A 26,771-nucleotide genomic window follows, 5' to 3' on the forward strand; every position below is an offset into this window, starting at 1 on the left:
TTGTTGTTGTTGGTGGTGGTGGTGGTTGTTGGGCTTGAACTCAGGGCCTGGGCACTGTCCTGAGCTCTTTTCAGTCAAAGCTAGCATTCTACCACTTTGAACTACAGTTCAGCTCCCAGTTTTCTGACAGAGATAAGAATCTCACAGACTTTCTTGTTCTGTTTGGAACTATGATCCTCAGATCTCAGCCTCCTGAGTAGCTAGAAGCCCAGCTCACATCAGTTTTTTATTTCTCTTTGTGTCCCACATGAATTTCATATTTCTATGATGTTTTCCCATTACTGAGATAATGTACTAAAAGAGGAGTCCACAGTGGTAACTTCACAGAGGTAATCTAAAGTCAGCAGTTGACAGGAGTTGTGGCTTAGTTCTGTAAGTAATCCCAGTTCCTTGGGAGGCAGAGATGAAGAGTGTAGGGATTCAAGACCAGCCTGGGCAAAAGTTATCAAGTCTCAATCAACAAATTTAGAGTTCATATTCCTAATACCAGTTAAGAGGGAAGCATAAATGGGAGAAGCATAAATTTTGTCTGAGGTCATTCCAGACAAAAATGCAAGAAACTTATCTAAAAAATAATTAAAACAACACCAAATACTGATGGCTCACACTTGTAATCCTAGCTACTCAGGGGGCTGAGATCTGAGGATCAGGGTTCCAAGCCAGCCTGGGCAGGAAAAATCCTTGAGACACTTGAGATGCTTATCTCCAATTAACCATGAGAAAACCAGAAGTAGAACTGTGGCTCAAAGTAGTAGAGTGCTAGCCTTGAGCAAAAGAAGCACAGGGACAGTGCCTAGGCCTTGAGTTGAAGCCTCACAAGCACAAAAAAAATAATAAATTCCAGTACTATCTTCCCTGCCCACCCCAAAAGAGGAAAAGAAAAAATCAGCAGTCATATTGTCTACCATTGTATATTAGTTAGATAATACTATGGAGATTTTCCCACACTGATGACTATCAAAAAAGCCTCAACAAAATGCAAAGTTTCGCCACACAAAATTCAGGTCTATTGGTTTTTATTTTCTGTCCCACTCCATGAACATGGAAATGATAGCCTGGAAAGCGGGTTTCTCCAATAAAAGTGGTAGTGGAGGCGAGGCTCCTTAAATCAAGTTAATGGTAGTATTAATGTTGGTTACCACTTATTCCAGGTAAAGGTACTGGAGGAGGAAGAGAAGCTCCCTTGGGTAGAGGGGCCAGTGGTGGATGTGGTTTTGTGGCTGGCCCTCTATCTGCATAGAGATGAGGTTGGTGAAATCCTGGCATGTTTTAGCAATCTGCACAATCAACTTCCTGTAATATAAATAATAAAATGTGTAAATGACTTGCTATGACATATGCAGCCCAGAATACAGAATGTTACATGTTTGTGTTTTCTTAGAGGTTATATACTGCTTATTAATTTATCAGCTGTTATTTACTTTTGGGGGGTTCAGGAGAATGAACCCAAGGATTTGTATGCTGTCTGCCACTAGACTATATTCTTGGCCCCTATCAATTTGTTTTTAGATTATGTAGCCCAGGTTGTCCTTGAACTTAAAATCTTCCTGTTTTAGTTTCCCAAGTAGTAGGCCAACACCACTGTACCCAACTTTCAACTTCTTTTTTTAAGGAAAAACATAAAATTTATTACATGTTTTAGGAGTAGCTAGGGGTATCTCACAGTGATGTTTGCCTTTCATGGCCCTCGGGCTGATACCCAGTACCACAAATAATTGTCACATGCCTAATGCATGTATGGGACTCCAAAGGATCAACCTTTAAGTGATTAAACAGTTCATTAACAGTAAATGACAAGCATTTTAAACTTCACATAAAGACTATTACTGCTAACTCTCTAATGCTACATAAATTGGCATTCTCATCAAAGGCATTATTAAAAAACTACTACCAAATACTGGAAAATTACATTTCATGATAAACTTATATAAAAGAAATTAGTGCATGTGATGTACACCTGTTGGTTCAAATATGGATAATTAAATGTCATGGGACTGATCCCCTTGGAGGTCAAATGGATTTACACAAAGATTTAGACCCATAGTGTCAATGACAGGTATTTATTAATACCAGGAATAAAAAAAAAAAAAAACTAGGGACTAGAGCATGTGTTTAACATGAGGAAAGACCTGGGTTCAGTGTGGAGGAAGAAGATGAGGAGAAGGAAAGAAAGAAAACAAAGAAAGAGAGAGAGAGGGAGGAAGGAAGAAAGGAAGGAAGCAAGCAAGCAGAGAAGGAAAAGAATGAGGAGAAGGAAGTAAGAAGGAGGAAGAAGAAGAAAAGAGGGAAGGAAGGAGGAGGAGAAGGAAGAAAAGGAGGAGGATGAGAAGGAGAAGAAGGAGGAGGAGGAGAAGGAGAAGGAGGAGGAGGAGAAGGAGGAGAAGGAGAAGGAGAAGGAGGAGGAGGAGAAGGAGAAGGAGGAGGAGGAGAAGGAGAAGAAGAAAAGAAGAAGAAGAAGAAGAAGACGAGGAGGAAGAGGAAGAAGAGGAGGAGGAGGAGAGGGAGGAGGAGGAGAGGGAAGAGAAGGAGGAGAAGGAGAAGGAGGAGAAGAAGGAGGAGAAGGAGAAGGAGGAGAAGAAGAAGGAGGAGGAGGAGGAGGAGGAGGGGGAGGAGGAGGAGGGGGAGGAGCAGGAGGGGAGGGGGAGAGGGGAAGGGAAAGAGGAGGGGGGAAGGGGAGGAGGAGGGGGAGGAGGAGGAGAGGAGGGGGAGGGGGAGGAGGGGGAGGGGAGGGGGAGGAGGAAGGGGGAGGAGGAGGGGAAGGAAAGCCGGGCACTGGTGGCTCACACCTGTAATCCTAGCTACTCAGGAGGCTGAAATCTAAGGATCATAGTTCAGCCCAGGCAGGAAGGGCCATGAGACTCTTATCCTCAATTAACCACCAGAAAACTGGAAGTGGTGCTCTGGCTCAAGTGGTAGAGCTGAAATGCTGAGGGACAGCACCCAGGCCCAGAGTTCAGGCCCCACAATCAACAGGAAAAAAAAAAAGGAGAACAACTTACTTTTCAGAGATGTGAAAGGGGTAAGAAGAAAAATGGATGGATGGCAGGAATGGGGATTATTTCTTCTGTCAAGGGGCACTGGATAACTTGATTCAAGGGCATTCAAAATTATAAAATACAGGCAGATATGTGTCTGTTCCATCATATACCAAATGATTTTTCTGGCCTTATATATGCCTACAGTCTGAAATGATCAAATATTAAACATATAAAGAAGTGCAGTAGGGCTAGGAAATAGCCATGGCACTGAGTCATTTGGAATTTGCTGCTAACTTAAAAAATATTTTTATTATAAAGGTGATTTACATAGAGATTACAGTTATATGTCAGGTAGTAAAAACATTTCTTTTTGAAGTGTCACCTCTTTTCTTGTTTCTCCCAGTTTTTCCTCTGCAGTCCCCTTCCCTCACAAGTTGTATAGTTCATTTTCAATATAGTATCTAGTGAGGATCACTGCTCAATTAGTTCACCCTTTGTCCCACCATTTCTGTGCTCTCCCTTTGCTGCTCTTTAAAAAAAAAATATTTTATTATGTGGTACCAAGGAATCTAACCCAGGGCCTCATGCATGTTAGGCAAGCACTCTACCACTAAGCCACATTCCCAGCCCCTGCTGCTAATTTCTGATGATACTTTTCAGTTAAATGATGTTAACAGACTAACTCACACAATAAGCATACATGATACATACGTCAAGATTTAATTCTCTTTTTTTGCATATTCCCTTAATTAAAGTACTTAATCAAAGGGCATTTATGGTGTAGGCCTCTTAGTGAAATTTTTATGTACATATGGGAACTTGCCTCAAAGAGAAGCTAGGATAATATAGGAAGTTCATGCATTTTCAAAGGTGTTAGCTGAGATTTATCCATGTCTAGAGAGGGCTTTGGGGGTTATTAAAATAATTATAATTCAGCCAGGTGCCAGGCTCAGAAGGCTGAGATCTGAGGATTGTGCTTCAAAGCCAGCTTGGGCAGGAAAATCCTTGAGACTCAACTCCAATTAACCACCAGAAAAGTGGAGTGGCACTATGGCTCAAGTGGTAGAGTACTCGCCTTGAGCCGAAGAGCTGAGGGACAGTGCCTAGGCGCAGAGTTCAAGGTCCACAACCAACAAAAACAAAACTAATAATAATTAGAATTATTTTCTTTGGGGCTGGGGATCAAATCCAGAGCCTCGAGGAGGCTAGATTGTAAATATTGTAAGAAATATTGTAAACTAAAGAGGAAAGTTTTTTAGTTGACTGCTATTGAGGTTTACCAAATAGTAGTTGCAAATGTAGTTCCGGAGTGTCCGCCCAACAACATAGCACAGAGTTTGAATGGATTGAAGCAGAAGTAAGATTCTGTTTGTCTATGGGGGTAAAGCAGGATACCAGTTAGGACTTGGAAACCAGCACTATGCACAATGAAAGTGCAAGAAGCTATAACCTAACAGTCAAAGGAGCAAAAGAACATTGTTTATACTGATGATTTCTGCAAAGCTATGGCAGAAGCAACCCTCCCAGTCATCTTGTATGGCTCCAATTTCACACAACATGACAGATGTCTGTGGAGTCACACACCGACCTAGAACAAGGCTTCTCCCAGGGCTCCAAAGACATCTAGGACTCAATCCTTTATAAGTCTTGCTATATTTAATACTGATATTTTGGTCGTGGGGCTTGAACTCAAGGCCTGGATGCTGTCCCTGTGCTTTTTGCTCAAGGCTAGCACTCAGTTTGAGCCACAGCCCCACTTCCTGTTTTCTGGTAGCTAATTTGGAGATGAGTATCATGGACTTTCCTGCCGGGGCTGGCTTTGAAACGCAATCCTCAAACTTCAGCCTCCTGAGTATCTAGGTGTGTGAGTTACTGGTACCTGGCTGTATTTAATATTAATGCCAGAGGAAGATGCTCCCCATTTGCATTGCTGTTAGAACCACTTTTTTATGTGTGCTTGTTCTGGGACTTAAACTCTTGCTGTCACTTGGCTGTTTCTGCTCTAGGCCAGCTTTCTATCATTTGAGCCACATCCCCATTTCTGGCTTCTTACTAGTAAACTGTATGTAAGAGTCTCACAGATTTTCCTGCCCAAGCTGGCTTCAAACCAGGATCCTCAGATCTCAGCCTCCTGAGTAGCTAGGATTACAGGTGTGAGCCACATATGTCTGGCTTGGTCCTGTTTTTTATAATACTGATTTTTTTTTAATTCCTTGTATACTAATTCAACCAGTGTCTGTCTCAAGTAATTAAGGAAGAAGATATTTAGCTCACTTTTTAAAATTGGGATTTTTCCAGCTCTAGTTTTATAAACAAAACAAATGCTCCTATTGATTAGCTTCAAGAATGTATTTTAGAGAGCTAGGCACCAGTCAGTCATAAAAGTCTGTAAGACTCTTATCTCCACTTACTAGCAATAAGTCAGAAGTGGAGCTCTGGTTCAAGTGGTAGAGCACTAGACTTGAGGAAAGAAACAAACCAAAAAAAAAAAGCCCAGGGCTGGGAAGGTGGCTCAGTGGTAGAGTACTTGCCTTGCATGCCTGAGGCCCTGGGTTCGATTCCTCAGCACCACATAAGCAAAAAGAAAAAAGCTGGAAGTGGTGCTGTGGCTCAAGCTGGTAGAGTGCTAGCCTTGAGCTGAAGAGCTGAGGGACAGCGCCTAGGCCCAGAGATCAGGCCCCACGACCAGACCCCCCCCCTCAAAAAAAAAAAAAGCCCAGAGGCAGCACAAAAGCCCTGAGTTCTAGCCCTAGGACCAACTGGCCCAAAAAATTTTTAAATGCACTTTTGACATATTTTACAATGCAAACTTTCAAAATAAAGATGTCATTAAATAGTGAATGAGAAAAAACACTTTGTAAGTTTTTTAGAAGTGTGAATATATAAAATATATATATATATACACACAAAAGTGAATATATATACATAGATATATACTTTCTGACATCTAGCTATGCCAAAGAATTAAAAATTAAAATCATTAAAAATAATTTGAAAATATTGTAGTCTTGATTATTATCACTCTAAAAATATCTCTCTATAGCCGGACGCTGGTAGCTCATGCTTGTAATCCTAGCTACTCAGGATGCTGAGATTTGATTGTGATTCAAAGCCAGCCTGGGCAGAACAGTATGTGAGACTTTTATCTCCAATTAACCATCCCCGCACTCAAAAAGAAAGCCAGATGTATAGTTGTAGCTCAAGTGGTAGAGAGCTAGCTTTGAGCAAAAAAAGCTAAAGGACAGCACCCTTATCCTGAGTTCAAGCCCTAGTGCTGGCACCCATACACAAAATTCTCTCTCTAAAATAGTTTTGGTTGCTTTTTTTGGTTGTGTGTGTGTGTGTGCACATGCATGTGCTAGCACTAGGGCTTGAACTTAGTGCACTGACGTCTTGTTTGGAATGTGTTCACAGTTGGTGCTCTATCACATGAGCTATGACTCTAGTCTGGTCAACTGGAGATGGAGTCTCACAAATGTTTCTGCCCAGGCTGGCTTCAAACTCCTGTCATCCAGGTCTCAGCTTCTTGAGTAACTAGGATAACAGGCATGCACCACCAGCATCCACTTTTTAAAAGCTTCTGCTTGTGTAACATATTGTCACAATACTCAGTTTGCTAAACTAATGCCCCAATCTTTTCACAAATCAATCCTACAGAGTTAAACTATGTGTTTCTAAACAAGTCTGCTTCTGGTCCTGATTTCTCTCCATCTAATAAGATAATATTCTACGTAATACTTAATGAGACATGGCACAAAATAAATATAGAAACTATTATTACCTTTCTTCAATTGGCATGTAATTCTGTACAAAATTAACACGTCTTTTTCTTCTTCGATTATATATAGGCTTGGGCTTAGGACCTGAAGTTTTCATTTTCCTGTAATGATCATTATGATAAATGGAAAATTTAATAATTCAGTTTGAGGAAATCTCTAAATAAAATCATGTGTGAAATCAAAGCATTTTTGCTTCTCAAATTCCCAAAGGAGCTGGTGGCTCATGCCTGTAATCCTAGCTACTCAGGATGCTGAAATCTGAACATTGCAGTTCAAAGCCAGCCCAGGCAGGAAGGTCTGTGAGACTCTTATCTCCAATTAAACACCAGAAAACCGGACATGGTGCTGTGGCTCAAAATGATAGAGTGCCAGCCTTGAGTGAATAGGCTTAGGACACAGCCCAGGCCCTGAGTTCAAGCTCCCACCACTACTACCAACAACAAAAAATTCCCAATTGAGACTATTTTCAAAGCAGCTAAGAATTTATGTGGATGTGGGGCTAAGTGCCTGTGCTAAGTGAATTAGTAATGAGGAAATATGCTGCAGACAAAAGCAAATAATCCTGTTTCACACTTACAAAAAAAAACCCCACATTTATTTGAACTCAGGGCCTGGCACTGTCCCTTAGCTTTTCCTGCTTAAAGCTGGTGTTCTACCCTTGAGCCACAGCTCTACTTGTAGCTTTTGTGTGGTTAATTGGAGACAAGTGTCTCACAGAGTTTCCTGCCTGGGCTGACTTTGAACCTTGATCCTCAGATCTCAGCCTCTTGAGTAGCTAGGTTTACAGGTGTGAGCCACCAGCGCCTGGCTACATACATTATTTGACAACATATAGTACATATAGGAGGGAAACTTCATGGAATAAACCTTTCAAATGGTTAACAAAAAGTTTAACTAAATGAATACCAGAAGCTGAAATGAGATTGATAGTAAGGGGTAGATAATGTAAGAGGGTAGATGAATGAAAAGGGAACAGGGGACAAATACAGCAAGAGTACTCAATGTACATATGTGATAAACAAAGTAGAAAACATGAAAGGAATCTTTAGGGAAGGAATTGATGGGATGGGGAAGAAGGATGGAAAGAAGCACTGGACACTTAGATGGACATGTTAAATTGTCCCCTTGTACAACTTTTTGAAGTTCAGAAAATAAAATAAAATGAGAGTGTGAGAGATTAAAATGGGGTAAGGTTTTCTCATACTGCATTCTCTCCCAACTGCTCCTACATCATTGTATTTTAAAAATAAGTCTTAATAAGGCCTGAGTAGTTAGAATGAACCCAGTTGAAGTCCAGCTACATATTGTTTGTGAGTGTGAGTGTGTGTGTGTGTGTATGTGGAGGTCCTGGTGTGTGTGTGTGTGTGTGTGTGTGTGTGTGTGTGTGTGTGTGTGTGTGTGTAGGTCCTGGGAGTTGAAATTTGGGCATGGGCACTGTCCCTAAGCTTTTGTGTTCAAGGCTGGTGCTCTACCACTTGAGCCACAGTTCCATTCTGGCTTTTTTATAGTTAATTCGAGATCAGGGTTTCATGGATTTTTTTTTTGGCTGGCCTTGGTGCCTGAACTCTGTTGCTCAGCTCTTCAGCTCAAGGTGAGCACTCTACCACTCAAGCCACAGCGCCACTTCCGGCTTTTTCTGCTTATATGGTGCTGAGGAATTGAACCCAGGGCCCTGTTTCATGGATTTTCTTGCCCGGGGTTGGCTTTGAACCATGATCTTCAGATCTCAGCCTCTTGAGTAGCTTGGATTATAGGCATGAGCCACCAGCGCCTGGCAGTAACACGTATCTTACTTGATATTTATTGCCAATGTCATTTCAAACAATTTTAGATCAAACATATGTTTCCAACATGGCAGATCATCCTATCTAGAATTTTCCTCAGTTACATTTGTACAATAAAAAAAAAACTTTCACTGCTCTCAAGTATATAAAGAGAAAAGTAAGGATGATTGGCTCAAAGTTGACAAGGTCATATGTATTTATGATGCTACCTCACTTGCCTCTCCTTGTACCAGTGCTAATATCTCAGGTTACTGAAATTACCCTGCCTTTGCTTGTTCACTGTTGAGCAGTATGAACACAACTATAATACTGATAGAGGCTTAAATGAACACAATTTCTATAACTTCCACAGTATGCCAGTACAGACAGGACTAAAGCCTTTTACAAGATCATACTTCTCAAAAACCAAGCCATTCAGCTATTTTTACATAGCAACTTTAACCTAAACTGAGTTGAAGGGTAGTGGAACTTAAATAGTTTGATCATTGTAATTATACAAGGAAGATTCTCAAGATTATCGTTTTTGTTTTTGTTTTTTTGGTCAGTCGTGGGGCTTGAACTCTGGGCCTGGGCGCTGTCCCTCAGCTCTTCAGCTCAAGGCGAGCACTCTACCACTTGAGCTACAGCGCCACTTCCGGTTTTCTGGTGGTTTATTGGAGATAGGAGTCTCACAGTCTCTCCTACCCAGGCTGGCTTTGAACTGCGAACCTCAGATCTCAGCCTCCTGAGTAGCTAGGATTACAGACGTGAGCCACCAGCACCCGGCTCTCAAGATTATCGTAACAGTGATGGCTATTAAGAATATGTGCAGCTGGGCACTGGTGGCTCACGCCTGTGGTTCAAAGCCAACCTGGGCAGGAAAGCCCGTGAGATTCTTATCTCCAACAAACCACAGGAAAACCGGAAGTGATGCTGTGGCTCAAGTGGTAGAGCACCAGTCTTGAGCTGAAGAGCTGAAGGACAGCGCATAGGCCCAGAGTTCAAGCCCCATGACCAACACACACACACACACACACACACACACACACACACACACACACGAATATGTGCACACAGGACTTACCCAAATAATTAACAGTGTCTAGTCAAAGACCTGATTTTAGTCAGGCACCAGTGGTTCATGCCTGTAATCCTAGTTATTCAAGAGGCTAAGATATGAGCAGTTTGAAGTCAGACTGGGCAGGAAAGTCTGTGAAACTTATATTTCCAATTAAGCACCAAAAAACTGTAGGTCAGTGGCTCAAGAGGCAGAGTGCCAGACTTGAGTGCAAAATCTAAGGGATAGTGTACCCAGACCCTGCATTCAAGCCCCAGCAACAGCACAAAAAGAATATCTGCCTTTAAAAATATGCCAATTCTATATGTGGAGGGGAAGGGAAAAATCAAATTGTTAAAACAGGGATACAGAAGGACCCATTCCAACAATGAGATGTACAAGTCGTTATATCGAAAAATGAACTTTACAACTTTGGTGGGGGGGACGGAGGGAGGGGATACAAAGGGATGGGAAGGGGAAACAAAGCAGGAGGCTATAATGCTTGATAAGAAATGTGTTCATTATCTCACCCATGTAATTGTAACCCCTCTGTATTTTCACAATAAAAATATATTAAAAAATAAGCCAATTCTAATAAATAAATGAAAAATCTTCAACATCTTTAGTTACAAAGGAAATTCAAATAAAAGATACAGTTATGGTTGCAAGTGGCACATATCTGTTATCCTGGCTATTCACGAGACTGAAATCCAGCGAATCATAGCTTGAAGCTACACTAGTTAGAAAAGTCCACAAGACTCCATCTCTAAAATAATCAGCAAAAAGCCAGGTTGGAGGAATGGCTCAAGTGGTAAAAGCATCAAGCAAGCAAGCCTAGCGAGTTTTAGGCACTGAGTTCAAACCACAGTATCACCAACAAATAACAACAAAAACAGATTCAAAGAAATACCACATTTTGATTTAAAAAGAAAAGACATAAAAGTAGAAGGAGGACTATTTGGGAAGGTAAGGAGGCCCGTAGGGGAGTAGAAGGGGGAGAAGAGAGAGCAAGGGGATGTGAATATAATCAAAAATATTATATACATGTATGAAAATGTCATTAAAATCCATCATTTTCTATAATTAAAACATTATTCTAGGGGGCTGGGAAGGTGGCTCAGTGGTAGAGTGCTTGCTTTGCATGTATGAGGCCTTGGGTTCGATTCCTCAGCAGCACATAAGCAGAAAAAAAGCCAGAAGTGGTGCTGTGGCTCAAGTGGTAGAGCACTAGCCTTGAGCTAAAGAGCTGAGAGACAGTGCCCAGGCCCGTAACTGACCACACACACACACACACACACACACACACACACACACACACACAAATAAATAAATAAATAAATAATATTCTAGAAAACAAAAAAAGTAAAAACAACAAAATGAGCTTACTATACAGAATAAGGTAAATCCCAATCACAATACCTACGTTTCAGGTTCAAATTTGATGTCTGATCTCCCTCTGAGCTTCAGGTCTCGTCTACATCTATTTCAGGGTGGCACTAGTTGTAAATCAGTCCTTAGTTTAGTTACAATACCTGAAGAAGAAAATATTGATGAATATTTTTGCCGTGGATACAAACTAACTTTCCAAAGAAAGAATTAAGCAATATAAAAACATTATTTGGAGCCAGATGCCGGTGGCTCACACCTACAATCCAAGCTACTCAGGAGGCTGAAGGGACAGCGCCCAGGCCCAGAGTTAAAGTCCCACAACCGTCCAAAACCAAAACCAAATGAACAACCCCCACCTTCCCCCACCCCCCCTCACCCTCTCCCCCTCCCTCAATTTGGGACAGTTTAAAACACCACCACTACAAAAACCCTTCTGCCCACTACTTACCCTCAGGGGAAATTAACCTCACTCCTAAGAGACCTTGGCTTTATAGTGTGGAGGCCTTTGTGACATAATACATTATGACCACTTAGTGACTACACTGAACTAAGCTGCTCTGCAGGCTTGCCACCTAAGATACTGATCAAAGGGGGGAAGGGAGAGTGATAGAGTGGATAAGATTGAGCAGAATACCTTGTGTACATGAGTGGAAATGTCACAATGAATCTCCCTCCACACTTTATAACTAATGTATTCTAATAAAAAATACTCCACTAAACAAAAAAAAAAATACTACTCAGGGCTGGGAATGTGGCTTAGTGGTGGAGTGCTTGCCTAGCATGCAGGAAGCCCTGGGTTCAATTCCTCACTACCACATAAACAGAAAAAGCCAGAAGTGGCACTGTGGCTCAAGTGGTAAGTGCTAGCCTTGAGCAAAAAAAGCGCAGGAACAGGCCATGAGTCCAAGCCCCAGAAGTGGCTAAAGACAAACAAAAAAACAACTTGTCAGGCACCAATGGCTCAGGCCTGTAAACCTAGCTACTCAGGAGATTGCGATCTGAAGATCATGGTTCAAAGCCAGCCAGGGCAAAAAAGTCCACAAAACTCTTATCTCCAAATAACTAGCCAAAAAGCTGTAAGTAGAGGGCTGGGAAGGTGGCTCAGTGGTAGAGTGCTTGCTTTGCATGCATGAGTCCCTGGGTTCAATTCCTCAGCACTACATAAGCAGAAAAAGCTGGAAATGGTGCTGTGGCTCAAATAGTAGAGTGCTAGCCTTGAGCTGAATTGCTGAGGGACAGCATCCAGGCCCAGAGTTCAGGCCCCACGACCGGCAAAAAAACAAAAAGCAAAAAAAAAAACTAAGTAGAGCTGTGGTTCAGGTGGTAGGGTGCTAGTCTTGAGCAAAAAAGCTTAAGGACATTGCCCAGAACCTGAGTTCAAGACCCAAGATAGGCACACACTCACACAAAAGATATTGATCAAGCCAGGTGCTGGTGCCTTACACCTGTAATCCTAGCTACTCAGGAGGCTGAGATCTGAGGATCATTGTTCAAAGCCAGCTCCGGTAGGAAAGTCCTTGAGATTCTTTTTTGTTGTTGTTGTTGCTGGTTGTGGGGCTTGAACTCTGGGCCTGGGTGCTGACCTTGAGCTCATTAGCTCAAGACTAATGCTCTACCACTTGAACCACAGCACTACTTCTGTTTTATTTTTTTATGGTGATTGATCGGAGATGAGTCTCATGGACATTCCTGAGTAGCTAGGATTACAGGTGTGAGCCAATGGTGCCCAGGAGAGATTCTTTTTTTTTTTTCCAGCAGCTACTGACAAACTATTACTTTTTTGTATTTTTTTTGGGGGGGTCTGGTTGTGGGGCCTGAACTCTGGGCCTGGGCGTTGTCCCTCAGCTCTTCAGCTCAAGGCTAGCACTCTACCACTTGAGCCACAGCGCCACTTCCAGTTTTTTCTTTTTTGCTTATGTGGTGCTGAGGAATTGAACCCAGGGCCTCATGCATACAAGGCAAGCGCTCTACCACTGAGTCACCTTCCCAGCCCCTATTATTTTGTATTTTAAAGCATATTTTTCTACTGCCTTTATTAAAAATATCCTCTTCTGAGACATGTGGAGTTGATGACAGAAAGTTCATTTTAAATATAGATTAAGGTGGAGGAGACAGGGACAAACAAGTCGTTTAAGGATTCAGGTGGACCTGTTGCAACAATGAGAAGTACAAAATGTTATGTCAAAACCAGCTTTACAATGTCGGTGTGGTGGGGGGGAGGGGGGGTATGATTGGGCGGGAGGGAGGGGGGAGGCTGGGAAGGGAGGTGAAGGGTAAACAAAGGAGGAGGCTGCAATGCTTGGTAAGAAATGTATGCATTATCCTGCCCATGTAATTGTAACCCCTCTGTACAGTATGTTCTCAAATAAAATAAAATTAAATTAAAAAAAATAAAATAAATATAGATTAAGTTTTGTGGTGAGGAGGTAGGATCTCAGCAATATTCTATCAACAGGATGGATTTTCCAAGTAAACAATTATCATTATAATAACATAAAATCTCAAGTACAAATGTTGCCAACAAAGATTTAAGATAGAGCTTCCATATATTCATCTGTATCTACATATTATGTAAAATTAAAAAAAATCAATGTATACATATACATGTATATATATATACTCACAAAACTTCAAAAGAGAGCCAAACCCTGTTATGAACAATTTGCCAGCAGAATAAACAATCTTGTCTACAATGCAAAGCTTGCCAAGTCCCATCAGAAAGCTCTTGTGGCTCAATGCAGTTCTCAGATGGTGAAAAATCACTAAAATAACCCCTTCACTCAGACTCCTGTGATTCCCTGCAGGGAGCTTTCACTGCAGTTGTCACTAGGCAAAAGCAATCCAATTTAACATATAGATACAGGAAGTGAAGGCATGCAAGTGTGTTTGCTCTCACACACATGTGCTAATGAATGTATAACACATACATTTAAAAAATGAGCTCTTATCTTTTACCTAATGAATATATGATTGAGAGCAAAGGTCTATTAGGATTTCAGTGGCCTTTCACCTAATAGGGTAAAAATTTCTACCAGAGATAATAGAAATATTCATTCTGGTTATATTCATTCCAAATTTTTAAGTACACACACTATAGGACAAAATGATAATACAAAACAGTATTTTCTAATGATAGATTAGATCCATTATGAGGGTATGAAATTGATTTATAGGATTATGAGTAGTATTTCACAAAATGAAGTAGAAAACTATAACAGAAGGGGGAAGGAGGGGGGAGGGAGAAGGAGAGGAGAGAGAGAGACAAAGAGAAGAGAGGAAAAAGGAGGGAGGAGAGAGGAGAGAGACAGAAAGAGGGAGAAAGGGGTGTGATAAACATGAAGTGCTGTCTTTTGTGAAACCTGTGTTTTAGTGTATATATGAATATGTGTGTGTGTGTGTGTGTGTGTGTGTGTGTGTGTGTGTGTGTTGGAATGCCACCTCCATTTTGAAATGTGAATTGCAATAAGAGGAAATATTGAAAATCACCAACAGATTCAATACAATATTCTCATGCTGGAGATGGCGAACTCCCTGAAGGCAAGATTCAAAGTATTTCATGTTTATACCCTTTACATTCCCCAAGTGCCATGCACTTAGTGGAAGATCACTAAATAGTTATCAAAAATGTTGAGAGCTCCAGATGAGTATATTCAAGAGTATATTCAAAAGGATCATAAAGTCAGTAGTTTACATTGATATAGCACTTACTACTTTTCAAAGTGCCTTCCCAGGCAAGATTCTTATCTCCAATAAACTACTCAGAAAAAGCTGGAAGTGTTCCTATGGCTCAAGTGCTAGAGCACTAGCCTTTAGCACAGAGAGGCTTAAGGACAGAGCCCAGGCCCTGAGTTCAAACCCCAGGACTGGATCAAAAAAAAAAATGAAGATATTGATCAGCCTTTTCTGTTTACTTGTGCTAATGAGTCTTAAGTTAATGATATAAACAGACTGTTGGCCCTATATTAACAGATCCAGCAATACTTTCCTATGCTTACCTTATTGATTCCAGTGACAGTTTAGATCTTAGGACCAGCTGTGAAGCAACAGTTTGTATTTTATAGCACTGTTATTGTGACTATAAACAAGGGTTTGGGGAATGTAGGTCAGTGGTAGACATTGTGCTTAGCACAAGTGAGGCCCCAGGTTCCACTCTCAGCACTAGAAAAATAGTAACTATAAATAACATTGGACATTTTTCATGTGTCTATTGGCCATTCTTATTCCCTCTTCAGAGAAGTCTCTCTGTAAGTCTTTAGCGCTTACTAATCAGGCAGTTGTTTCTTTGAGGATTTAATTTTTTGAGTTTTAAGTATATTTTAGATACGAGACCCTTGTCCCTTGTATGGTTAGTGAAGAACTTCTCCCAATCCATGGGCTTTCTATTGATCTTGCTTGCTATGTCCTTTGCAAAGGGATGCTCTGCAGTTTCATGCAAATCAAAACAACACTGAGATGCTACTTCACTCCAGTTAAAATGGCTATAATCAAGAAATCTAATAACAGATGCTGGAGGGGATGTGACCAAAAGGTAATACTACTGCATTGTTGGTGGGAATGTAAACTTGTTCAACCACTTTGAAAAGCAGTATGGAGGCTCCTCAAAAGACTACACATGGAGCTCTCCTATGACCCAGCAATCCCACTTTTAGGCATTTACCCAAACCATCACAAACAAGGCCATACTAAAGCTACCAGCACAACTATGTTTATTGCAGCCATTATTCACCATAGCTAAGATATAGAACCAACCCAGATGCCCCTCAGTAGATGAATGGATCAAGAAAATGTGATACACACACACACACACACACACACACACACACACACACTGGAATTCTATGCCTCGATCAGAAAAATGACACTTCCCCCATTTGTTAGGAAATGGAAAGACTTGGAAAAAATTATATTAAGTGAAGTAAGCCAGACTCAAACAAACATAGGTCCCATTGTTTCCCTTATCTGCAATAACTAGTATATGTCTAGGACAAGCAGAAGAGGTCAAAAGCTATGTACATATGACCATATAACCTGATGCTAAGCAAAATGAACCCCAAGGTAGGGACACAAGAGGTTTTATCTTTGTTGCTGCTGTTTTCAATGTACTTATAACGTACATGTGATTTTTTTTGTTTCTTTGTATGTTCTTCCCCCATGGTACAACCCCTGTTGTCACTGTATTTGATTCAGGTGTCCTGCATCTTGTATATACATTTTTCTAATTTGGGGAGGGGGAGGGAAATAACAAAATGCTGAAATAAGGATACAGGATGACCAATTGTAACAATGACATGTACAAGACAGTATGTTGAAAACAAGCTTTCCAACTTTGCAGGAGTTGGGGGGGGGCAATTAGGGAAGTGGGGATGAAAGGGATGATAGGGGGAATAACTAAATTAAGACTGGACTGAGTAGAGGTTCCATGGTGTAGAGGTTATCACATCTGCTTTACCACATTGAACTGAGCCATGTAAATGAGTGGTTATTTTGTATTCCAAGAATATCCATGTAGCCTATGCTGGTGGGTCATGCTTATAATCTTAGATTCTAGAGAGTCTGAGATTAGAGAATCCTGGTTCAAAGCCAACCCCGGCAGCAAATTCCAAAATCTTCTATTTCTAACTAACCAATAAAAAAGTTAGACTGGTTCAAGCACCAGTGGCTCACTCCTGTAATCCTAGGTACTCAGGAGGATGATATCTGAGGAGTATGGTTCAAAGCCATTTTGGGCAGAAAAGTTCAAGAGCCTCTTAACTCTAACCACAAAAAGAAGGTAGAGTGCTAGCCTTGAGCAAGAAAGCCAAATGAGTACAATATTTCTGAGGTTAAGTCCTGGTACTGGCACAGGTGTGTGTGCACACACACCCATACACACACATCCATATTACAATACCAGGTGCCAGTGGCTCCTGCCTATAATTGTAGCTACTTAGGAGGCTGAGATCTGAGGATGGTGATTCAAAGACATACCAGGCAGGAAAGTCCACAAGACACTTATCTCTAATTAACCTCTAGAAAACTGAAAGTGATGCTCTAGCTCAAAGTGGTAGAAAGCTAACCTTAAGCAAAAAAGCTCAGGAACACTGCCCAGGCACTGAGTTAAGAAAAAAATGATTCCTGTTGCAGAAACCTATGCAATCCTTCCCTGTGGCTATACCCTCATTTTGTTCAGTGTCAAAGATCTTCAATAATACCTTAATCCTGTGAAACGAGAATCACCAATTTATATTGTCTAACAATACAACACCCAGTACCACTTGCCTCAAAGTGGAATTACTGTTTGTCAGTGATGAATACATTTACCAGGGAATCAAACAACAATGCCTGACAATTCAACTTTCATCTCCAGATCACCTCAGAGCTCTGACCTCAACTCCTTCTAGCCTTTCTGCTGGTATCACTCTTTTGGCCATGCCTTCACTGTACGACCTACCTGGAAGTGCAAATCCCAAATTCATCATATATCATTTATCTACTTAGTTTGCTGCATAACACATGTGACTATCAACCATGATATAAATACCTTATTGGTTGTAGTGGTATCTTATTATTGACTAGTTTCTCTGTCTCCTCTACTAGGATTTTTTTTTCAGAGCTTGAACTCAGAGCTTCACATACACTGAACTGGCACTCTACCACTCGAACCATATCTCCAGCTTGGCTTTTTACTGGTTATTTTGGAGATGGGATATCTCAAACTTTTCTTCCTGGTCTGGCTTCAAACCTGGATTCTCCAACTTTCAGCCACAGAGTAGGTAGAATTGCAGGCTTGAGACACTGAAGCTCAGCTTTTGTTACTTTTTTTGTATAAGACTGGAAGTTGAACTCAGTACCTAAGGATTGCTTTTGCTCATTGACTGGTACTCTATGACCTGAGCTATGCCTCCAATCCCTGAAGCTCAACTTTTAGCAAGAAATATTGTAGTTGATGCTTTGAACTTTAATTGCATCATATGATTGCACACAAAATTTTGTTTCCCACTATTTTGCTATAAACATTGAGCTTTGGATTACAATATTCTCACTCTAACCATATTACAAAGTTTCCAATCAATATTTTACCTCAAGGTGAAGGTGATAGCAAATGTCTGTAATCCAGGATTTATGAGAAGACTATGAGCCTCAAATCCAGCCTACTAAATTCTAGGCCTACTTGAATTACATAGAGAGACACTGTCTTAAAACAAGTACAAAAACAATGAAACATGGTATAAATTAAATATTTTCTTTAAATATTCATCATTTGATGGCACTGGGGTTGTTTCTTCCTTTGGGTTATATGAATATTATTGCCATAAACATTCATATAACAAGTTTTCTTTGGTTAAGTGTTCTTCTGTGTTCTTGGCTGTAAACTAGTTGAACAATCACTGGATCATGTGATAAAATCTGTTCCACTTTTTCGTGTGTGCTTGAACTGGGCTTGAATTCAGGGCCTGGGTACTGTCCCTTAGCTTTTTTGCTCAAGGCTACAGCTCTACCAATGTGCCATAGCTCCACTTCTGGCTTTTTTTTGAGTAGTTTACTGGAGAGGCTGGTTTTGAACTGTGATCCTTAGATCTCAGCCTCTTAGTAGCTAGGATTACAAGTGTGAGCTACTGGTGCCTAGCTTTCTGCTCCACATTTAACTTAAGTGCCAATCTGCTTTCCACAGTGTGAGCATCATCTTTTATTTCCCAACAATAGGGTATGAGGATTCCAAAATTTCTCCACCATTGTTATTTTGTATTTTGTTTTCATTTTAGCAAGGTGTGAAGCAGTATTCTCTTGTGTTTTTGATCTGCATTTCTCTAATGACTAGTGATGTTGAATACTTTTTCTTTTCTTTTCTTTTTTGTTTGAGTAACTTTTCTTGCCTGGAAAGAGCAAAGGATTTACAGTATGGAAATCCCAAACCCTGTGGCTCCACCCTGGTTCACCTTGACAAAGCCATTTAGCCTTTGTGGACCTCAGTTACCTGGCACAATAAATAATGACTGAACTATCTATCCAGAGAATGAGGATTCCCCCCCCCCCCAATGGGTTTGACCTGCTTCTAGGCTGGGAGAATAGCCATTACCCCCTACTGTGATAGAGGAGAAAAACACGAGGAATTTAGAGGGGAGCTACTAAAGAGTCACAGCTCAGGTCTTCCATGAGCAATTCCTGGGAGGAGTTGGCAGCTCTCTGTTCCCTATAGAGCAATAAGCCTCCCCTACTGAGTCCTTCCCTGGGAGAAGCAGCTGGATTTTGTGAGATTTCCTGTTTTGGCTGGTTTTTGCCTTCCCCTTCCCAGCTACCTTACCCACTGCTGCCTGAATAGCAAGACAATGAATAAGGAGGGGAAAAATGGATTGCCCATTTTCACCTGAGGCCAAGGTTTGGAGCAGCACGGCCCAAAGTGGGAGCTGTGCTGAGATGGTTAAGACCAGCTGGGGATTGAGGAGTGGATGGAGGCAGGAAATTCTGTGGAGTTAGAGGTAGCTGATGTCAAGTTGTGCCATCCTGGGGTAGATGCAGAGAATGTGCACTTCCTTCTAGAGCAGATAACAGGGAGAGTGGATCTGGACCAAGGGACTTCAGTTCTTGCTTGAGACACTGCTGTATTTTGAATATTTTTTTCTTAAAAATGAATCAATTAGGCACCAGTATCTCACAACTGTAATCCTAGCTACTCAGAAAGCTGAGATCTGAGGACTGTGGTTTGAAGCCAGTTGGGGAAGGAAAGTCCCTGCAATTCTTACTTCCAATTAACCACCAAAAGCTGGATGTGGAACTGTGACTCAAGTGGTAGAGCACTAGCCTTGAGAAAGAAATCTCAGGGACAGCAGTCAGGCCTTCAGTTCAAGTCCCCCCCACAACAAAAAGCCAGAAATAGAGTTTTGGCTCAAATGATAGAGCACTAACCTTGAGTGAAAAAGCCAAGCAAGAATGAGACCCTCAGTTTAAGTCCCAGGACAGACGTAGAAGACAAAAAAAAAAAAAAAAATCAATGACTGCATCAACAATGGAAATAAAGAGGGTCAACAAAGCTGGGAATAGTGGTGAATGCCTGTAATTCAGCATTCAGAAGGATGAAGCAATACAAGGAGAGTTCAAGGCTAGCCTTGACTACTTAGGAAGACTCTGTCCCAGAAAAGGCTCAACCAAAATATCTTTGAGATCAATGGTTTAGGAACCAAATAGCTGGCAGGTTACACAGGGCTTAGGAAAGTCCTTACTCAGCAGTTATTTGCAAGTCTCCTCCTCACACCCTTTTTAGGAAGTACGGTTTGAATTGATTCATGCCCCAGTTTAAGACTCCTGTGTGCTGCCTTCCAGGTTTATCTTTGTGTCCTTGTATCAGCAGTGTGTCCATGTTCCAAAGGAGATATATGTTTTAACCGGAATGACTGTGTTCAGGCAAGGGAAACTGAGTCCCTCGGCCTCAACAATACACACTCACCTCGGCATTGTGGGAGCCCCCTTTGGCAGCCGCTGGCAGACAATAGAAGGAGCATAAATAGTTTACTGGCAAAGAATAGGAAGGCACACAGCTGCAGGAGCGGAGCGCGTGCACTTGGGGAGTCCGCTTCCTAGGCAGGGAACAATTAAAGACTTTAGTAATTTCGGGGATACACCTCATGAGCTTAGAATAAAGGCGTTTGAAAATGTACTTACTATCTTCCCGCGCTCCCTGTGGTCTTACCGAACAGTGAATGGCAAACTTACTGGTTTTAGTGTCCCCTCTGACACTATTTGCGCTCTTGCCAGCAAGGGCCTTACTAACAAAGTAAATAGATTCTGCAAAGCAGTTAGGAAGAGGTGTTTCCCATCGGACTTTCCCTAAGCGCACCTTGCCCCGCCCACCAAGCACCCAGGATTCCCACGCCTCCCCTGGGCGGAGCCAGCGCTTCACAGAGCCAGCTTTCTCTCACCATTCCCCACTTTCGCAATTCTTTCCGCCCTCACCCTCAATTCATGTTGGGCCGACTCTCAGGTGGTAGCTGTACGCCGGGAGCCTAAGCTAGAGCTGCAGGACATTATGGCTGGTGCTAGGTGAGTCCTTCGCTGTTTTCCTTCCTTTTCCTTTTCTTGGCACGGAGGACCCAGGACCGGGAGTGGGGGTGGGGCTGGAGCCTTCACATCCGTGCCACGTGTGGGCAGCCCCTGCCTGCGGTGCAATTTTGCACAATGGTGGCTGCAACCGAACCTTCACCGACTTCTGCAACTCATTGTTAACAGAAACTGGGGGGGGGGGGCGGAGGGTGTCTGCCACGCATCCAGGGAGGGTCTTTTGTTTGTGGAAGTTGAGGGGTGTGTATGTGTGAGCGCGCGCGCGCGCAGAGAGCCTTGTGCACTTCCCCAACCTTAGGCCTGGAAGCATTTCCCTGTGACCTGTGGGCGCATGCGTTTCGGTTCCTCATCTTTAAGGCGCATGCGTTTGGGTTCCTCTCACAGATTCTCCCCATCCCACACGTACACACGGTCTGGAGTGAGTCGTGTGTTGGGTTTGGGCCGACATAATGGTGACTAAACTGCTTGGCCTCTGAGTGCATTGTGGCCTGGGCTCCCTCGAACCTACCATAAGGAAGGAAAGTCTCCTTTAGGGAATATTTATGAACCAAAAAGTAATACAGCTCCACTTGCGTGTATGCATTAACCTAAATAAAATACAAGCCCTCAAATACTCATTTTCCTACAGGTTTGGAAAGTACGAGGATCAGGAATTATCATCATTATTATTAATGTATTATTTTGCATGTTAGTGAACTACACAGTCCCACGATATAATAGTTAATGAAAGCTTTTAAATAAGTACTTTTGTGTATCAGATTATGAAAGTAAGGGGTAATAATACAAAAACATGTCTAAGTCCAACAAGTTGTATGTACACAAAAAAAATTTCCAAAGGGAACAAAACACTGGTTATTTCTAGACAATAGTGTGTGTTTCTGTGTGTGTTCCATTGTGTGCTTGTTTCTTGTTACTCATAACTGATGGTAATGTTTGGCATTAACAGTATTTAAAAACACATATTCTGAAGACAAAATATTTTCACAATTTGTTGTTTTCTAATTTTTAAAACATGGAATTTCATGTATTTATATTTATGTTTTTTCACAATTGTGTTTGCACTTGGGTTTAGTGCTTGCTAGACTAGTGCTCTAACACTTAAGACATGCATCCAGCTTTGCTTTTTGTTCATTTTTCCCAGTCCTGGGGTTTGAACTCAGGACTTGAGAACTGTTTGTGAGCTTCTTTTGCACAAGGCTAGCACTCTACCACTTGAATCACAGCACCGCTTCCAGCTTTTTCTGTTTATGTGGTACTGAGGAATCGAACCCAGGGCTTCATGCATGCTAGGCAAACACTCTACCACTAAGCCACATTCCCAATCCTTCCTCATTGTTTTGAGCAAGAGGCTCAGAGACTTTTCTCCCTGACCTGGCTTCCAACCCAGAACCTCCAGATTTCAATCTCCTGAGTAGCTATGATTATAGTTATCAGCTACCAGAGCACAGCTTTCCATGTGTTTGTTGGTGGATTTTGAGTAAAAAACAAAACAAAACAAAACAAAAACACCAAAAAATGAATAAATAGGCACACTAACTGGACACCAGTGGCTTGCACCTATTATCCTAGCTTCTCAGGAGGCTGAGATCTGAGGACCATGCTTCGAAGCCAGCTTAGGCTGGAAAGTCTGTGAGACTCTTAGCTCAAGGCTCAAGGCCTTCAGCAAAAGAAACTCAGGGACAGGGCCCAGACCTTGAATTCAAGCCCCAGGACCAGCAAAAAAAAATAGGTATACTTTCTTTTCCCTGAAGCGATAAAGGAATAAGCCAATGCTTTCTATTGTGTATTGTACACTTAATTCTTAGATCTCTATACATCCAGTAAATGATATTCTTTGCAAAATATTTTCATGAAACATTGGACAGATTCACCTATGTTGAAATATATATATATATATATATATATATATATATATATATATATATATATACACATAATATATATACACACACACCCTGGTTTATTTTGTGAAGCATGCAATGAGAAGAATTTTGTAGATAATTACAACTGTTTTAAGTCTCATGGACTTTCTTGACCAAGCTTGCTTTGAATCACTATCCTCAGATCTCAGCCTCCTGAGTAGCTAGGATTACAGGTAAGAGACACCTGTGCTCACCTCCAAGGCTATCTTTATCCCCAACTGATTTGAGAGACGTCCTGGTCATGTGTATGTGTTCATATGTGCGTATGCTCATACATGCATGCATTCATGTGTATGTCTATCTGTTTGTCCATCCTGGGGCCTGAACTGAGGAACTCTTCCTTAGATTTTTGGCTCAAGTCTAGTGTTCTGCCACATGAAACATACTTCAACTTCTAGCTTTTGGCTAGTTTATTGGAGATAAGAGGAGCCTTGAATTTGCCTGGGCTGGCTTTGAACCTTGATCCTCAGATCTCAGAATCCTAAGTAGTTAGGATTACAGGTGTGAGACACCATACTTGCCTGGTCATATATTAAATTTTTGTGAAATTTTAGCTCTATTATTAGATGTTGTGTTCTGTAATACATTTTCTTTTTTTTTCTGGCCAGTCCTAAGGCTTGAACTTAGGGCCTGGGCCCTGTCCCTGAGCCTCTTTGTGCTCAAGGCTAGTGCTCTACCACGTGATCCAAACCACCACTTCCAGCTTTTTCTGAGTAGTTTATTGGAGATAAGAGTCTCACAGACTTTTCTGCCTGGGCTGGCTTTGAACCATGATGCTCAGATCTCAGTCTTTTGAGTAGTTAGGATTATAGGCATGAGCCATCAACACCTGGTTTATAATATATTTTCATATGTGATCAATTCAAATCTTGTTTTTCTGCAGAACCAAACTTTTTTTTTTCTTTTTTGTAATTGTCAAGGTGACAGGGGTTTCGGTTACATAAGTAAGGTAATGAGTACATTTCTTGTCAACCTTGTTAACCCCTTCCCTCAATTTTCCTACTCTTCCCTCCTCAAAATCTTTTTTTAAATAAATAGCTATTTCACTGCAATGTCTCTCCTGGACATTCCTCTTATTTTCCCTTTTGAGAAATGGAATTGCATTTGAAATTGTTTCATTTAATTTTAGATCAGGAGAGATCAAGCTGGCATCTTTATGAGTTGCCTCTTTGTTATTGCTAGTGATGGAACCAGTACTGTGGACATGTCATAGAGTATACTTGTATATAGTCAGCACTCCCACCCTAGGTTTGCTTTTTAATAAGGAATATGTAGTAATGGCTCAGTAGTTGAGTGCTTGCTTAACATGTACAAGGCCCTGGGTTCCCTAATCCTATAAAACTTTCATTCCTTTAAGAACTAAAAAGTATTCCTCGTGTAGATATCTGATAATTATATTAGATTACTCCTAAGCACATGACCTTTCAAAATTGGCATTTTATTCACGTGTGGGAATTATGCTGTAATTATATTCATAAAGGCCTTGATAGTCAAGAATATCACTAAGTTTTTAGGTGTAGTAAATGGTATACTTTGCAAAATGTTTTCATCAAACATTGGATAGGTTAGTTCATGTTGAAATATATAAGATGTTCTAGACCTGCATACTTTAAAGTTGGAGGAAAAGCCAGAAATCAGTTTTCCAGAATATTGTTTTCTTTGCATGTAAAAGATTATAAAGCTCAGACCTCAAAAGTCATTAGTATTTTGTCACTTCATTGGAAGGGTGAAATCCCTCATATAGTCCCTTTTTAACATATGACCCTAACATCTGGGAAGTTAATGGTGAGTGGGGAAAATGTAGACTAAAGCCTTCTCAATTCTTTTTCTTTGTACCTGTCCTTAGGTTAAAACTTAGAACCTGGGCTCTCTCCCTGAGCTTCTTAAGGCTAGCACTCTACACTTGAACCACAGCTCCACTTCTTGCTTTTTGGTAGTTTATTGGAGATAAAAGTCTTACAGACTTTCCTGTCCTGTCTGCCTTCGAACTGCAATCCTCAGATGTCAGCCCTCCTAGTAGCTAGGATTACAGGTATGAGCTACCTGCACCTGGTGCCCTCGATTATTAAAGACAACTCTATGGTATATAGTGTCTTGTGGTACTACAAAAGGGTTGTGAGAGGTTGCTCTCATTATGTCAATAGGACAAGGAGAAGAAAGAATAAATTATTGCCTTGGGGTCCTGGTTACTTACCCCAATAAGCAAAATAAATTTCAAGTCCAAGGTGAATAACAAGTACAAAACCAAATGGGCAACAGAATTAGACTAGGAGAATACAGAAAATGAAACAGTTCACTTAAGGATGACTAAGGAGGTATCCCACTTTATATTACATAGTGAAATAGGATTATAATGAAAATGTAGCTTGAAATATATATTTGTCTAAGAGCTTAGAATCTAACATTAATGCACCAGTACTTCATTTCATTGGAAAGCTTACTAAAATCAGAGAAATAACACATTTTAAAAACATAAATGAGGCGGGTACTGATTGCTCATGGTACTCAGGAGGCTGAGATCTGAGGATCATGGTTCAAAGCCAGCCCAGGCAGAAAAGTCCATGAGATTCTTATCTCCAAATAATAATTCCCAAACTGGAAATGGAGCTGTGAGTCAAAGTGCTAGAGCACTAGCCTTGAGGGGGGAAAAAGCCCAGGAACAGCACCCAAGCCCATAGTTCAAGCTCCATGATCAAAAACAAACAAACAAAAAAGACCAAAAAAATACCCCATAGATGATGTTAACAAAAATAGTAAATTGTTCAGCATTTGGCTGAGGATCCTAGTCCTAGCTGGCCAGGAAGATGCAGGAACAGGAAGTGGCGTGGCCTTCCTGACATTGAAGCCCTGTGTGGAAGAGAATCCCCTGCGAAAGCCTGGTAGTTGCTCTGCTATCTCTCCAGGTTCTTCTGTTTTTAGCATATGTTGGGCCCAAATGCTCCCATGGCTTATGCCCCCACCCCATCCCTATCCCTACATTTAACAATGGTAGGTCAGTAGAGAATATATCTGGAAACTTATCCCTTCTGAGCCCCCTTGCCCATGACTTGATAAAAGCAACACTGAGACTTTAGGGAGTGGCCCCTGCACAGGTGCCACCAACTGAATGCTTGAGGCAGTACACTTAGGGTTTTGCCTGGGTGATTGGGTGGTGGTTCCTTATAGGCCTCACCAGGTACACTTGACTGGGAATATCTAGATGATGACATCCTTGGACCCTCTCCCAGGGGAAAGCATCTTTAGTGAGTATGAGAATGGGTGGGATGTGGCAGGTCACTGAGTTCATGTGGTCAGTCCAGGGACTGGCAGACAGCTTCTTGTGCCCAGCGCTCTGCATTGAAATTAGATGTGTTGGTGGATGGGTGCCAAATTCCAAAGTCCAGTAGTGAACCTGCACCTGAAGCATAGCTTGTCAGAGAAACCTCACTGGGTTTTTATTCAACCCAGGTTGAACTTCAGGTCACTTGAAGGGCTGGGGTGGTGAGGGAGGTAAGTGCACAGTATTTGTGGCACTAGTTGTCCCAGTTCATGTGGAAAGTCAGACTTTGTTCTGCAGAAATGCTTCTCATGCTGGGAGCTAGTTTCTCATGCCATTCAGGAGGCTGAGATCTGAGGATTGTGGTTCAAAGCCAGCCCAGACAGGAAAGTCCATGAGACTCTCTCTTAATCTCCGATAAACCACCAGAAAACTGGAAGTGGCACTGTGGCTGAAATGGTAGAATGCTAACCTTGAACTGGAATTGCTGAGGGACAGTGCCCAGATGCAGAGTTCAAGCCCCACAAAAAAAAAAGGAACGAAGGAAGGGAGGGAGGGAGGGAGGGGGGAGGGAAGAGAAGGGAAGGAAAGAAGG

At 41.6% G+C, this 26,771-nt stretch overlaps 2 long non-coding RNA genes across 2 annotated transcripts in view; one reads left to right on the top strand and one right to left on the bottom strand.

Moving 5' to 3' along the window:
• Nucleotides 1-1,005: 1,005 nt before the first annotated feature.
• LOC122095485 lies at nt 1,006-20,952 on the bottom strand. The gene is made up of 6 exons (XR_006145150.1): nt 20,894-20,952; nt 20,388-20,517; nt 11,001-11,109; nt 6,760-6,858; nt 4,259-4,351; nt 1,006-1,293 (listed from the first exon to the last, which is right to left on the bottom strand). It is a non-coding gene; the product is annotated as an uncharacterized LOC122095485 (long non-coding RNA).
• Nucleotides 20,934-26,771, top strand: part of LOC122095487 — a 39,112-nt gene continuing 33,274 nt past the window's right edge. The window contains exon 1 of the long non-coding RNA XR_006145153.1: nt 20,934-20,980. This is a non-coding gene — a long non-coding RNA (uncharacterized LOC122095487). The remainder of the gene's footprint in view (nt 20,981-26,771) is intronic.

The sequence above is a fragment of the Dipodomys spectabilis genome, unplaced genomic scaffold (genome assembly GCF_019054845.1).
Source record: "Dipodomys spectabilis isolate Male_0828 unplaced genomic scaffold, ASM1905484v1 ptg000353l, whole genome shotgun sequence".
NCBI lineage: Eukaryota > Metazoa > Chordata > Mammalia > Rodentia > Heteromyidae > Dipodomys > Dipodomys spectabilis.